Here is a 14,810-nt window from a genome sequence, read left to right as displayed (position 1 = left end):
ATAACTGGGTGTAAGATAGCTACCGACTACAGGGAAGCCAGAGGATTTACGAGAAACAAAGAGCAGCTGCATGAATTTCAAACGTTCAGATGGGAAACTATTACCAAGCACAGAAGGGAAAGGTGGGAGGAATATATAGAAGGGACATACAAGGCAAATTAACTAGAAAGCAACGTTGTAGAAAGAGTAGTAGTTGAAGACGTGATGGGAGATACTGTGAGAAAATATGACAAAGCACTGGAAGAGTTAAGCCAAATCAAGGCCCCAGTAGTAGACATCATTCTCTCGGAACTGCTGATATCATTGAGAGATTAATCATCGTGATTAAATTATTGCACCTGGTATGCAAGATTTATGGGACAGCGGAAATATTCTCAGACTTCAAGAATAATGCAATAATACCAATTCGAAACAAAGCAAGTGTTGGTAGTTTTGAATATTAGGGAACTATCAGTTTTAATAAGTCACTGCTACAAAATATTGACACGAATTATTTAGAGAAGAATGCAAAAACTGGAGGAACAAGATCTCAGGAGAGACTGTTTTGGGTTCCTGAAAAATATTGGAACTCGCGAGGCAATACTGACCTTCACAATTATTTCAGAAAATAGGAGAAAGAAAGGCAAACAAAGGTTTTCAGCCTTGGAAGACTTAGGGAAATCTTTTGACAATGTTAACTGAAAGATGCTCTCAAATGCTGATGGTATCAGGTTTAAAATACTGGGAGCGAACGATTATGTGCAACTTGTACAGAAACAAGTTGTAAGAGCCGAAGGCCATTAGGTTATACAGTGGCTCAGAAAGGAAAGAGACTTGGTTGTAGCCTGCCCCGATGTTATTCGATCTTTATGTTGAACAATCAGTAACAGAAGCCAATTTATATGAGAAAGGAATTAAAGTTCAGACAGTAAAAATAAAAATTATAAATGATTGTCTATGGCTTATTAATTCTATCAGAGAGCATAAAGAAAGGCAGCCGATCTTAAATGCAGTTCAATGGAGTGGAAGTCTAAAAATGGTTCAAATGGCTCTGAGCACTACGGGACTTAACATCTGTGGTCATCAGTCCCATAGAACTTAGAACTACTTAAACCTAACTAACCGAAGGACATCACACACATCCATGCCCGAGGCAGGATTCGAACCTGCGACCGTAGCAGTCGCGCGGTTCCGGACTGACCGCCTAGAACCGCTAGACCACCGCAGCCGGCGTGGAAAGTCTGTTTAAATGTGTGATATAAGATAACACTAACAAATCCAAAACAAGAGGTAACAGTTTGTTGTCAAATTCGGTTAGTCGATCTCGAGGAAATTAGATTAGAAAATGGGACACTAAAATTAGTAGATAATTTTCCTATTTGGCCAGTAAAATAACTGATGGTGACCGAAGCAGAAAGGATGTAAAATGTTCAGGGGACTAACGACCTCAGCAGTTAAGTCCCATAGTGGTCAGAGCCACTGATGTAAAATGTTGATTAGCAATGGCAACAAACTCTTTCCTAGGGAAGAGAAATTTATTGGTACTGAATACAAATTTGAGTGTTAGGAAGGGGAGAGGCTACCGAGTAGAACTGGGAAAAAAAGAAATGTGTGGCGTTACTTGACATGACGCTTTCTGATACAACTTAATTGTCAGTCTAGTAGTGCACGGAAGGTGTGGGGCTAAAAAATGGCAGAAGGAGACCAAGATACGAGTGCTGTAAGCAGGGTCAAACGGGTGTATGTTGCAGCAGTTATTCTGAGATGAAACGTCTTGCAAGCGTAGAGTAAAGTGAAGGGATGAATCAGCCAAACCTTCGAACTGAAGACCACAGCAACAAGAGGAACTAACGTAGAACAGATTTGTTTGGAATATGAGGTAAGATTTTCGAAGTTTTAGCGATAAACCAGTGCTAATAAACAACGTTGAGTATCGAAATGAGGTACGGTTACATGAGCCACTTTTGTTTCACGCATACCCCGTATATTTGTCAAAGAACGAAGCGGTACGTCAGATGATCTGCAGAATTTTGAATTGGGTGTGACTGATTTAAGTAATAGCCCTTCACAGGGGATAAAGAATGAGGAAGTGAGAGTTGTAACCGACACATCAATTTTCAACATGATAATGAGAATGGAAACTGATCGAGTGTCTAGATGAAATGATAGAGAAGTGTAATACTGCACGATATATCACTAGTCTACACATGACTGTAGTGTATGGGACAGTGCCATTAGCCACTGAAATATGCAAAATATACTTTGTTAATATTTGCTGACAAGTGTTACCATTCCGTGTCACTATCCACCTTTGCTTTGGTTTTGGTACCTAGAACTGAATCGAGCTTTTACCTAAATTTATACCTAGGTAAATGAAATTATCGTATGGCAATGTAGGCTAGCAGGCCCCATTCGGGGAGTTCGGTCGCCGTATTGCAAGCCCTCTTTATTTGACGCCACGTCGGCGACCTGCGAGTCAATGATGAGGAAGGACACACAACACCCAGTGCCCTGCCGGGAATCGAACCCGGGACCCCTGCGTGGTAGGCGGTAACGTTACCACTACGCTATGGAGGCGGACTATACCTAGGTCATCGACTTACAGTCTTCAGCTAATGAGCAATTTAATGCTCTTAAAGAAGTGATATAAAAGACATTTTCTCTGATACAAACGACGGTATATATTTTCAATGATTTATTGTATATGTAACAGCAGTTGTATATAATTTGTTCGTCGTTAACTATTTTATTTGTATTTAAGAGTAAATGAAATGTGAAGTACTCTCTAGATATGTTGTGATATTTCAAGTAATTGTGTTTATGTGTAATACACATGTAAAGAAAACACTTTGGTCCGTAGGAAAAATGTAATCTGTCCAGAATGCTTGAATGTCCGAAAAATGAAAGGAGTCAGTCGTACTGGTGATCAGTAACGTAATGACGGACAGACAAAGGCGATCCGTAAAATGTGTGACAAAACTGATGGTATCTAGGAAAGGAAAGCACTTTCTTTGTAGTGGAAGAACGAAGGTTTTATATGAAGAAGAGAACTATAGTTGTAAACTGGATGAAGAGGAGACCGGAATGGAGTAATTCCCACAAAGCTGTCACTGTACCACCGTGGCAATAAAGTACTATATTTTAAGAAATGACTCAGATTTTGAATTTTTCAACTAAGAAAGGGATACAAAAATGTTGTTGCTATAAGAAAGGAAAGATCAAGAAAAAAGATTCAGTGTGGCAAAATTCGACAGAACACTTAGAACAAGAATAATGTAAGGACATCGAAAGTATGGGAAAGAACCAGTAGTTATCACAAAACATAAGTATATGGTGCACTTGTCGAGGCAGTGTACTGAATAGTTGTCAACTTTATTTCGATTGTGGAGAGAGAGTGAATTATGTCAGTGCTATAGACTGTATTATGAAAGTTATTGACCATTTGTGTTGGAGAAATGGGCTGTGAACGAATTCATCGGTTAGTGTTCATAAACGTTTCAAGTTAAGTCCAAAGCAGCAGCTAACTTTGAAAGTTATGAATTGATATACATCAACAACGCACCAGTAGATTACTCGTATAATATGAAGTGGCGGTCAGTCGTTGTTACCAAACCTGAGTGTCTATGGATTTAATCACCTTGTCCCATTCAAGAATGGTGCTAAAAGAGTTTTTTAAGAAATTACAGAAGACGCACCAAGTAACAACTGTCGTTGAAATATTTCTAATTCTCTAATATTTCATTTCATTACAAGTCGATGTGAAGCCATCTTATCAAATCCACTCTTCACCAATAATATCTGATGTACTACTGCTTCAGTAATCATCAGCTCCTGAGGCCTTAGCATCTAAGGGAAGGGAAGCCACTGATATATCCTTGGGAAAGAGAAACTGGTTGCAACTAAGATCCAAAAAATAAAAACGTGGCTAGCTAATACTGATGAAGCCCATAAGTGTACACTATGTTGTGAGGGGGATGAAACCGCACCATATTTAATCTTCCCATGCGAAGCATTATAGCACAAAAAAAGAAGAGTTTGGTGATTCATTGTATCTAGTAAAGACCCAGCGAAGGGTCTCTACACTCTACACTCTGAAGGTACTAGATGGCTGTACTAAAATGACACATTCAACGAACAATATAGAACAAAATGAGATCAATAAAAAAAAAAAAATAAGCGTGGTCGGTCGGAGGATTTAGCTACCCTCTGTAATAAAAAATACTGCGGAACGGATCAACAATGAACCTGAACGGGTGTCATCGGACGTCCGCCCCGAACAAATTCAACGAACAATATAGAACAAAATGAGATTTAAAAAAAAGTGGTTAGGGTTCAAGCCCCGTAATCGTACGTAGTTGATCGCTTAATCGAGTCCCGTTCAGTACCTTTTCTTTTTTTACAACACAGTCATATTCTTTACTATTTATTTTACAATTGATGTAACGGGAAAAATACGTGTAATCAGATGAACTTTTATTAAATTTACAATGTTATTTGGCAGTCAACAATTTTTTATCATCACAAATAATATAATATTCATAACTACTGACTAGTAAACGACCAAACGCGTAAGTAATACTAGTACGGAATGAGATTTTCACTCTGCAGCGGAGTGTGCGCTGATATGAAACTTCCTGGCAGATTAAAACTGTGTGCCCGACCGAGACTCGAACTCGGGACCTTTGCCTTTCGCGGGCAAGTGCTCTACCATCGCAGGAGAGCTTCTGTAAAGTTTGGAAGGTAGGAGACGAGATACTGGCAGAAGTAAAGCTGTGAGTACCGGGCGTGAGCCGTGCTTCGGTAGCTCAGATGGTAGAGCACTTGCCCGCGAAAGGCAAAGGTCCCGAGTTCGAGTCTCAGTCGGGCACACAGTTTTAATCTGCCAGGAAGTTTCATATCAGCGCACACTCCGCTGCAGAGTGAAAATCTCATTCTGGAAACATCCTCCAGGCTGTGGCTAAGCCATGTCTCCGCAATATCCTTTCTTTCAGGAGTGCTAGTTCTGCAAGGTTCGCAGGAGAGCTTCTGTAAAGTTTGGAAGGTAGGAGACGAGATACTGGCAGAAGTAAAGCTGTGAGTACCGGGCGTGAGTCGTGCTTCGGTAGCTCAGATGGTAGAGCACTTGCCCGCGAAAGGTAAAGGTCCCGAGTTCGAGTCTCGGTCGGGCACACAGTTTTAATCTGCCAGGAAGTTTAATACTAGTATGGTATTCTGCCTTACGGTAGGTCTTCTCATGGGTTAAGCCTCTTCCACTTTTGTCTGTCCATAGCCAGTCTTTTCATTTCTGAATATTTGTCTCCTTTGATAATGTATAGCATTTTATATCTTCTTCTTCTTCTTCCCCTTTTCCCTCCACCATTTGTTCTATTCCTTCCTTCAATAAACAGTCCCTCCTCAAACAATGTCCAATCCAATTCCGTTTTCTCTTTCTGATAACTTTCAGCATGTCTCTTTCTTCTCCAACCCTTCTCAATAGTTCTTCATTTCTTACTCGGTCTTGCCATTTCAATTTTTTTAGTCTTCTCCATATCCACATCTCTAGTGCCTCCAATCTTCTTTCATCTTCCTTCCTCAATGTCCACGTCTTCGCACCATATAAACCATATAAACGCATAAAGTGGTACTGAAAATGTTTGCTTGTCCGTGATTTGAGAAATGCCTTATACCTGGAAGGAGCCCAAAACTACATGTTACCTGCAAGTTTTGACTGCAACAGACAGCTTTCTAAAGATGTACAACTAATCGTCGCTTTCAACATTACGGCTACAAGCTGCAGGATGGTATTTTTCGTAAAAACATGGAAAACATAATGATCAACGGCACCAGCTGCATTGAATAAATGCTATGTTTCCACATACGCAAGGTCTTATGAGGCTTTCCATGGAAAAACAAACCTCGCTAACATTTTTAAAAACCTCTCTTTCATCCGATAATTTGGAAGCAAACCATTCATAACACAGCATTTCCTTAAATATCGGCGCTGATAATTGGTCATATAGTATCGAGTGAATTTTAATAGCGTCTTCACGAGAAGCAATTTCTCGTTCTCTTTCGATTAAATAAGAACAATTTTGAAGACACTTAATGAAATGTTTAAGTTGCCTGTAGAAATAAACATCGCACGGTTGGCAAAATGGCGTGCATTTCGGAGGTACAACTATAACTGTACATGTTCCAAGTCCTTTCTTCATCGGTGAAAATTTCGTCGTACAATCCAGGATTCGTCTGACTCTCCCAAAAATCTATTATTAATAAGAATTTTTCTTTGTTCACGTAGGGAAGCATGACGCGAGATAAAAATGAACAATATAATTGCGTGGTAAGTTTCCCGGATTTCGAACTCGTTACGACGACATTCGGAAGCTCTTTCAGTAATTTGTCAACAGTGTTCTGAACCTTTGGTCCAAATTTCCCCGTGGCTTATCGCCAACAAAGAAACACGTGTGGCAACAATTCGCCACACAATGTTATCGCATATTGCGCCGTGTACGAATGCATCACCTTATTCATTTCGCGCCTTCTGACAAACACGGCCATCGAATTTCCTTCGGCGAGGGTTCTGTTGTTTGTGGACTGCTACTGGCAACCTGTCTGGTCTGCGTTGATAACAATTTTTTTTTTTCGAAATTCCGGATGACTGCCCTCGTCTGCAATCGAAACTTTCTCGCGGCTTCCAGCGTTTCTTCCGCAGACACACATTCCCTCAGACTCACATACTGCGTGATCTTCCTCTGCCGAATTCTGTGCCGTAGTTTCAAGTTTCTTATCCACGAAAGCGATGCTTTGAAGATGAAGTCCTCCGATTGTGATTGGCCTGCAGCAGCCAGAGCCCACTTCTGTAGGTTTCTGCTTGTTACCTGAAAAGTAAAATCAAAGTTTCATTTTAGTAATATAATTATTTCTTCGAATGTGGTTGTTGAAGATACAGAAAATTCTATGTAGAGTGATACAAATGAACACTTACTTGCTGATAATTTTGTCGAAACTCCATGAAACGGTCATAGGTCCAGGAATCAATTACCGAATATTTATCGATCGTTGAACCTCCAGATTTTATGTTTCGTTCCCATCTCTTCAATTCGTCTTTTCTTCTCAAACTTCTAGACTCATATACCTGGAGAGTTCGAATTCTCCATTTGGAGTGTTCTTTCGCCAGTTTAACAACCTTTACTTTGGTCCCCAACGGAACATATTCGCCTTCTGACGCCTTTTCTGCTGGCTCATAATTTTCATCGTCGGACGAATTTTCTTCGACTTCACGGAATTTATCTTCTTTGTCTACTTCATCAAAATGAATAAGGTCCTCGTCAATGAAAAGTATTTTTCCTCCTAACATTTCCATGATAGGACTATACAGTTCTTCTCCAATCACCATGGCATCGGCAGAAATCGTCTCTGATGCTTCTGTATCAATGACGTCCGCTTCTTGAAGAAGACTCCCACAGCATACGAACGCATCTTTCAAACGACGTTTCGCAACTGCACTATGGATTGAATATTCATGACATTCCTTCTCCGCAGTTCTTGACGAACCGGGTGTCACTTCCATTCTTTTAGTCACGATGTAAGGTTTTATACTTCACGAACAATTCGCACGTACGTTACTTCTTCCTGCAACATAAGCAAGGTATCACCGCTGTGCGAGTTAACCGTCGAATGGTCCCCTTTCTACCCCGGTTCGAGCCTGGCCCTCCCCTCGTTGGTCGTTTACTAGTCGATGGTTATGAATATTGTATTATTTGTGATAATAAAATTTTGTAGACTTCCAAATAACATTGTAAATGTAATAAAAGTTCATCTGATTACACGTATTTTTCCCGTTATATCAACTGTAATATAAATAGTAAAGAATATGACTGTGTTAAAGAAAAACAAACACAGGTACATATTTGACGACCGAAATTATCTTGCGATTTTCTCAATAACGCTTGAGAAGTACGCGCTACTGTTTACTCATTTTCTTGTCAAAGAGGGAAGAGGGCACTCTCTTGTCCTTGGGATGGAAAACTGCAGCTAAAGGCGGAAGAAACAGCAATGACCAACGACATGAGGATGTAGAAGGCAATGGAAACCACTCTTTGAAAGACACATGACGTGTGTCTATTGGATTTGTGGCCCGTAAGTGAAAGAGATGATCTCTCCACTGGTACAAAATTTCAAGAGTAGTCCTCCAGTCGTACGGGATTAGCCGAGCGGTCTACGCGCTGCAGCCATGGACTGTGCGGCTGGTCCCGGCGGAGGTTCGAGTCCTCCCTCGGGCATGGGTGTGTTTGTTTGTCCTTAGGATAATTTAGTCTAAGTAGTGTGTAAGCTTAGGGACTGATAACCTTAGCAGTTAAGTCCCATAAGATTTCACACACATTTGAACATTTGAACAGTAGCGCTCCATTCGGATATCCAGGAGCGGACTCCAAGAGCACAGTTGACCATGAGAACAAGGCTGAATAACCAACGAAAGGATAACATTACACGAGGCGGAGCGTGGAAATGTCAGATGCTTGAACGTGGTAAGGAAGTCAGAAAACCTGAAAAAGGACATGCAAATGTTCAATCTAGATATAGGTGGGGGCAATGAAGTTAAATGGAAAGAAGACAAGGATTACAGGTCAGATGAATATAGGGTAATGTCAACAGCAGCAGTAAATGACATAAGTGGAGTAGGATACTTTATGAATAGGGAGGTAGGGCAGAGAATTTGTTACTGTGAACAGTTCAGTTATAGTCTTAATCTTATTAGAGTCAATAGCAAACCAACTCCGACAACGTTAATTCTGGTACACATGCCGACGCCGCAAGCTGAAGATGAAGAGATAGACAAGGTGTATGAGGGTATTGAAAGGGACATGAAAATCTAATAGACATGGAGAACTGGAATGCAGTAGTAGGACAAGGATTAGAAGAAAAAGTTTACAAGGAATGAGGGATTGGGACAAGGAATAAGAGAGGAGAAAGACTAATTGAGTTCTGTAATAAATTTCATCTAGTAATAGCGAAAATTCTGTTCAAGAATAACAAGAGGAGGAGGTATACTTGCAAAAGACCGGGTGATGCGGGATGATTTCAGTTAGATTACAGCATGGTCAGACAGAGATTCAGAAATCAGATTGTAAGTCGTACCCAGGAGAAGATATAAACTGAGATCACAATTTAGTGGTGATGAATAGAGGATGAAGTTTAAGAGATTAATCAGGAAGAATCAGTACGCAAAGAAGTGGGATACGGAAGTACTAATAAATGGCGAGATAGGATTGAAGTTCTCTAAGGCTATAGGTATGGCAATAAGCAGTAGCTCAGTGGGCAGTACAGTGGAAGAGGAGTGGACGTCTCTAAAATGGGCAATCACAGAATGTGAAAAGAAAAATATATGTAGCAAAAACGTAACTGCGTAAAAACCGTGGGTAATAGAAGAAATGCTTCAATTGATCGACGAAAGAAGGAAGTACAAATATTTTCAGTGAAATGTGGGAGTATAGAAAGATAAGTCGCTGGGAAATGAACTATACAGAAAGTGCAGCGAAGCTGAGACGAAATGGCTACATGAAATATGTGAAGAAATCTAAAAAGGAATAATTGTCGGAAGGACTAACTCAAATATAGGAAAGTCAACATAATTTACGATGAAATTAAAGGGAATAATAAAACTGGACGACGAAGAAAGAAGTGCTAGGATTAAAAATAATGTAAAACATTGATGTAGTCTTTCGCCCCTACTGTACAAACTGTACATCGAAGAAGCAATGATGGAAGTAAAAGGAAGGTTCAGGAGTTGAATTAAAATTAAAAGTGAAAGGATATCAATGACAGGGTTTCCTGACGATATTGCTGAACTGAGTGAAAGAGAAGAAGAATTATATGATCTGCTGAATGTAATGAACCATCTAATGAGTACGGAATATGGATTGAGAGTAAATCGAAGGAAGACAAATGTAATGAGGGGAAGCAGAAATGAGAACGGCGAGAAACTTAACAAAAAATGGTTAAATGGTTCTTAGCACTATGGGACTTAACATCTGAGGTCAGCAGTCCCCTAGAACTTAGAACTACTTAAACCTAACTAACCTAAGGACATCACCACACCATGCCCGAGGCAGGATTCGAACCTGTGACCGTAGTGGTCTCGCGGTTCCAGATTGTAGCGCCTAGAACCGCTCGGCCACCCCGGCCGGCTCCTGTGAAAGAGAAGTTTGAAACATAAGGCTTAATTTTAGGAAGAATTTTTTTGAGAATGTACATTTGGAGCACAGCATTATGTGTTAGTGAAACATTGACTGTGGGAAAACAGGAACAGAAGACAATGGAAGCATTTGAGATGTGATACTACAGACGAATGTTGAAAATTAGTTTGAATGATAATGTAACGAATGAGGTGGTTCTACGCAGAATCGGAGAGGAAAGAAATATGTGCAAAACACTGACAAAGAGAAGGGACAGGAGGATAGGAGATCTGTTAAGGCATCGGGGAATGATTTCCATGGTGCCAGAGGCAGCTATAAGGCACAGGAACTGTAGAGGAAGACAAAGAGGGAATAGATGCAGTGATTCCGTCTGACTTAGATTAGATAGAACTTTGTAGTGTCCCAGAGGTATGTGGCATCAGACATTTCCAACGAGACGTACAAGTTGGATAAAGCATTCATCTGTGGGAAGCCGTTGGGCCGGTTTCATCAAATAACATTAAACTATTTTATTTGCTGAGAACAGTTCCACATACAATGAACGTTGGTACTTTAAGCTCAGAACCAAATGATGTCAACAGATACTTCCTAATTGAAATAATTACGAAAGCATCGGCCACTGGCCTTCCAAAATCTTCCAGAAATAAATATCTTGCTATAATGGTACAATTTATGAACGACTGACAGCTTTTACACATTCATTGAGTTATAAAACAATGTGTTTTAAAAATTAGGCACAGGCTTGCAAAATCTTAGCTAAATAACTTCAAATCGCAAAAAATCCTTAGGAATTTATAGCTACTAAAAATTGTCGGCATGTATTACTGAATTACTCTAATTTACTTGAGCAGTGATTTATATGAAACCCAACTTGATATTCAGGATCAACAGTGCACAGCCAGTGACCTTTTACTTTACTAGGACTGTCCAGGTTTAGTAAATTTGCCACACATGACAATTTAAATAAAACAAAGGCATCAAAAAACATTCTTACAGGATTCCGTTACATGACATGAAAATGAAAATTTTAGTTTACTTTCATTTATTAAACCAGCAAACTTCTAAATTGTTTCACGGCAAGTGGTTTTCAATACCAGCGCCTGACTAGTGACGACTGACTGATTCAACATTTTCAGAAACAGCAGTTGGTAGAAAATCCACTGGCTGACAAAGGTACCTTTCCATCTTAAGCTAGTACACTCAAATAACAACTCAGTACTCAGCAAAAAAAAAAAGGATAGATTCACTAAATTCACAAGCTGTGGCATGGAAAAGCAATCATGGATGCACCAAAAAGGTCGATCCTTGTGACAACTGACTGCACATTAACTTGAAAGTAAGTGACTCGTTAACTCACTCCACCTAACTGACTGTGGAAAGATAAACCCATAACAGAAAATGCGGCCATCTTGGCCTGCTCACACTAAAGTCTGAACCTGGCGTGACGTACGTCTATGGTTCATTCGCACAGTGAGGTACGGTCCACTAATATAAATGTGGCCAGCGCCTAAGTTTGACATCAACGTGGAATCACCACTCACAGACGGTTGGTGATAGCAGTAGCAATGGAACGTATGAAGCGTGTCAGGGAACATGGAGAACAGTTCAGTTATTGTGGTAATGCTGAAATAATGCGATTTATCTAACGTGTAAAAGGGCATGATCATTTGGCTTTTGGGCCAAGGGTGGGGCATTTACGAAACGGCAAAGTACGTAACAGTTGAAACATTAGTCATGATTAAAGGACACAATGCATGGCAAAACTGCGCTATCCAAGCCCGAGGCCGATGCAACTGCGGTGAAGATTGCGCCATTCAGGACAGGGGTGAACGACGGATGTGGAAATGTATGCGGTCGAAAAGGTGCGCAACTGTTGAGCAACCGACCGCAAACACAAAGACTCAACCACTCACCTGGCGCCGCTCATTTTCTAGCAGAAGCCTCCAGATGGCACTGTTTTCTGTTTACGCACCACATCTACTTGTGCGCTATACTCGCCCGCTGATAGTGTGGATGTCTGCTCAAGAGAACCGTCACGTGTGTTCTTCATTGCTTCCACGTCCCACTAGCAGGCACGGAATTTCTTCCGACACCAGGAGCAGAACAAGATGCTATGTGGACCCTCAGATAGTTACCAACCAACAGTTAAATATGAAGTTGAGTGCCTGCAGTCAGCTCAGTACAGTTCTCTGAAAAATAGCTTCCGACTTAGTAGTCACTATCTATGGAGTAATAGAGTTATTAAAAGTGTCTCCATTATTAGTATCAATTACTTGTGCGGTGATAATATTATTGACTGCTAAGAGAGAGCACATTTATTTAGATTTCATTGCATTAGATATAGGATATCAAGGGCCACACATCAAACTGTAGCAATGTGAAACAAAATTATGAAACATAATCATAATAAAACGCTCTGTTTTTTATTTCATTTTTTGGCTGTATTTCTGTTCCAGTGCCATCTTGCCAAAGCATGTATTTTCTTCATAAACTTAGTATGCAGTTGCCACCTTTAATCAACTACAGCTGTTTTCTACTAACAAGGATGCTTAGAGTGAATTAATACTATCATTCTGTCATAGCATTCTCATCATAAACAGAAGAAAATGAATGCGGGTAAAATACCAATGATAATTGATTTCATCTCTGATGCTGTGAAGATGATTTCTTCAAGGAGACAAAAGTGTAAGAGAGGTGGCAGGAATAAGAAATTTACCAAAACATCTAACTGCAAGAAATGTGGAAAAACCTCTTCTCTATTATGACGAGGATAGTGTAATGTATTAGGAAAATCTTATTTATTGTGAAACGTCCCCTTTGGAACAATTTATACATATGAAACGTCCACTTAGAACAATTGTACAAGACTGTGCTTAACCTGGCACACAATAATTTTAGCGCAACGCGATCTGACTATCAAAAATCCCTGCAAAAGAATGGCCCTGACAAACATTAAACTATACCTTTCACAAATCACTTACCTCACAAAAATCTTCGCTACTCAAGCTACTGCAAAACAGCGAGCGCCACTACTGCCAGCTAAATAAAAGATTCAAACCACTGAAGGTACTAACTACTGATAGGGATAGTTAGCAAATGAAAGATATTAATAGAGAACAAACAATGTATTTACCTTAATATTCATAATTGACATCCAGTATTACAAATTATCAAAACTCCGCCATCTCTCTCCCCACATCCACCACTGCTGGCGGCTCACCTCCAACTGCCCAACGCAATCTGCTGTTCACATCCAGCTATAGCAGTTCATGACAACAATGGCAGGCAACAATGCAAACTAGCCACATACTGCACACAGCACAGCCAGTGATTTTCATACAGAGAGCTACGTGGCATTACCCATATAAAAATCTAAACAGCCTACTTACATAGCCCCCATGCTCCCCACAAAAAATTTTACAAAATATTTTTGGGCAGTGGCCAATAAAGATTTGATAAAATTTTTCATAATTACAATAACAAAGATATCAAATGCACACACTTATTGATACAATGTTGGTCAACAGCTAAAATTTTTTCACAGTCAATAAAGACAGTCCTGATCATTCATCATAAGAGTAAACCTGCAGTTTGTTTGCTCAAAGTCTGAGCAGTAAAATACAATGCACACGGAAGTAGTGGATTTCCATGCAGTCTTGAAGAAGTAGTATTGTCCTTCCAACGGTAAGACAGTGCTGACTCTTGACATGCTGACAGGTAATGGGCCACAACAGAGCAAACCCACAGCAGAGTCAGTCGACGTTTCGAAGAATATTGGTAGGTAGGTCATCACAGAGTAGACCCACTGTAGTCCTGGTAGAGATTGTGGTATTGGTGGGCCACCAGAGGTGCAGACCCACTGTAGTCCTTGTAGAGATGGCCAGCAGCCATCTGTTGCGACTGTGCAGGTGCACAATCACCATTGAAGAGTCTTGCGGATAATAGAGCAAGTCCATAACCACCACTTGTGCACTCACAAAGTTTTTGGAATTGTCCTTAGAACCAGCAATGCTGTTATCCAGTCCCTTGCTGAATTAGTAACACACGTGCAAACACTAACAGTCCCAACTTCTCACATAGTGTCCATATAGTATGACCAACAGAAAAGTGTGCAGTGAAATGTAACTTACAAGTTAATAATATGATGAACTGGTGTCAATTACAATTTTATAACATAAGAATACAATTACAAAGGTACAAAATACATCATTAAAAACATAATAATACAGATAACATTTGTGGTAATATGGGCTTCACAAAAGAACTGAACTAACATATACATCAGTGTTACAGGAATTATGACATAAGTAAATACATAAAAGATCAGAATAACTTTTGAAATATCAACTTCACACATGAACATTAAAACAAAACAGAATAAATAATGTCTCAACATCTTTACAAAGTAAATAACATAGTATTAGAAAAATTCTACAACATAGCTCTCATCAGCTAAACACATAAAGACAGGAAAAACACAAATACACACGGGTACCCAAACACATAGTGGGATAACACAAAAGGAAAGGACAGGGTTTGTTTCATTGCAGTATTTTGTAAACAAAACTTTCTTTGCTTCTTGGAGATCTCCCTTCGTTCATCATCATTCCCAAAAAGTCCTATCTATACCTCCTTCCTGTATTCTATTCATATTTT

This window comes from Schistocerca cancellata, chromosome 3 (genome assembly GCF_023864275.1).
Source record: "Schistocerca cancellata isolate TAMUIC-IGC-003103 chromosome 3, iqSchCanc2.1, whole genome shotgun sequence".
Classification (NCBI taxonomy): Eukaryota; Metazoa; Arthropoda; class Insecta; order Orthoptera; family Acrididae; genus Schistocerca; species Schistocerca cancellata.
This window is presented reverse-complemented; position numbering follows the sequence as displayed.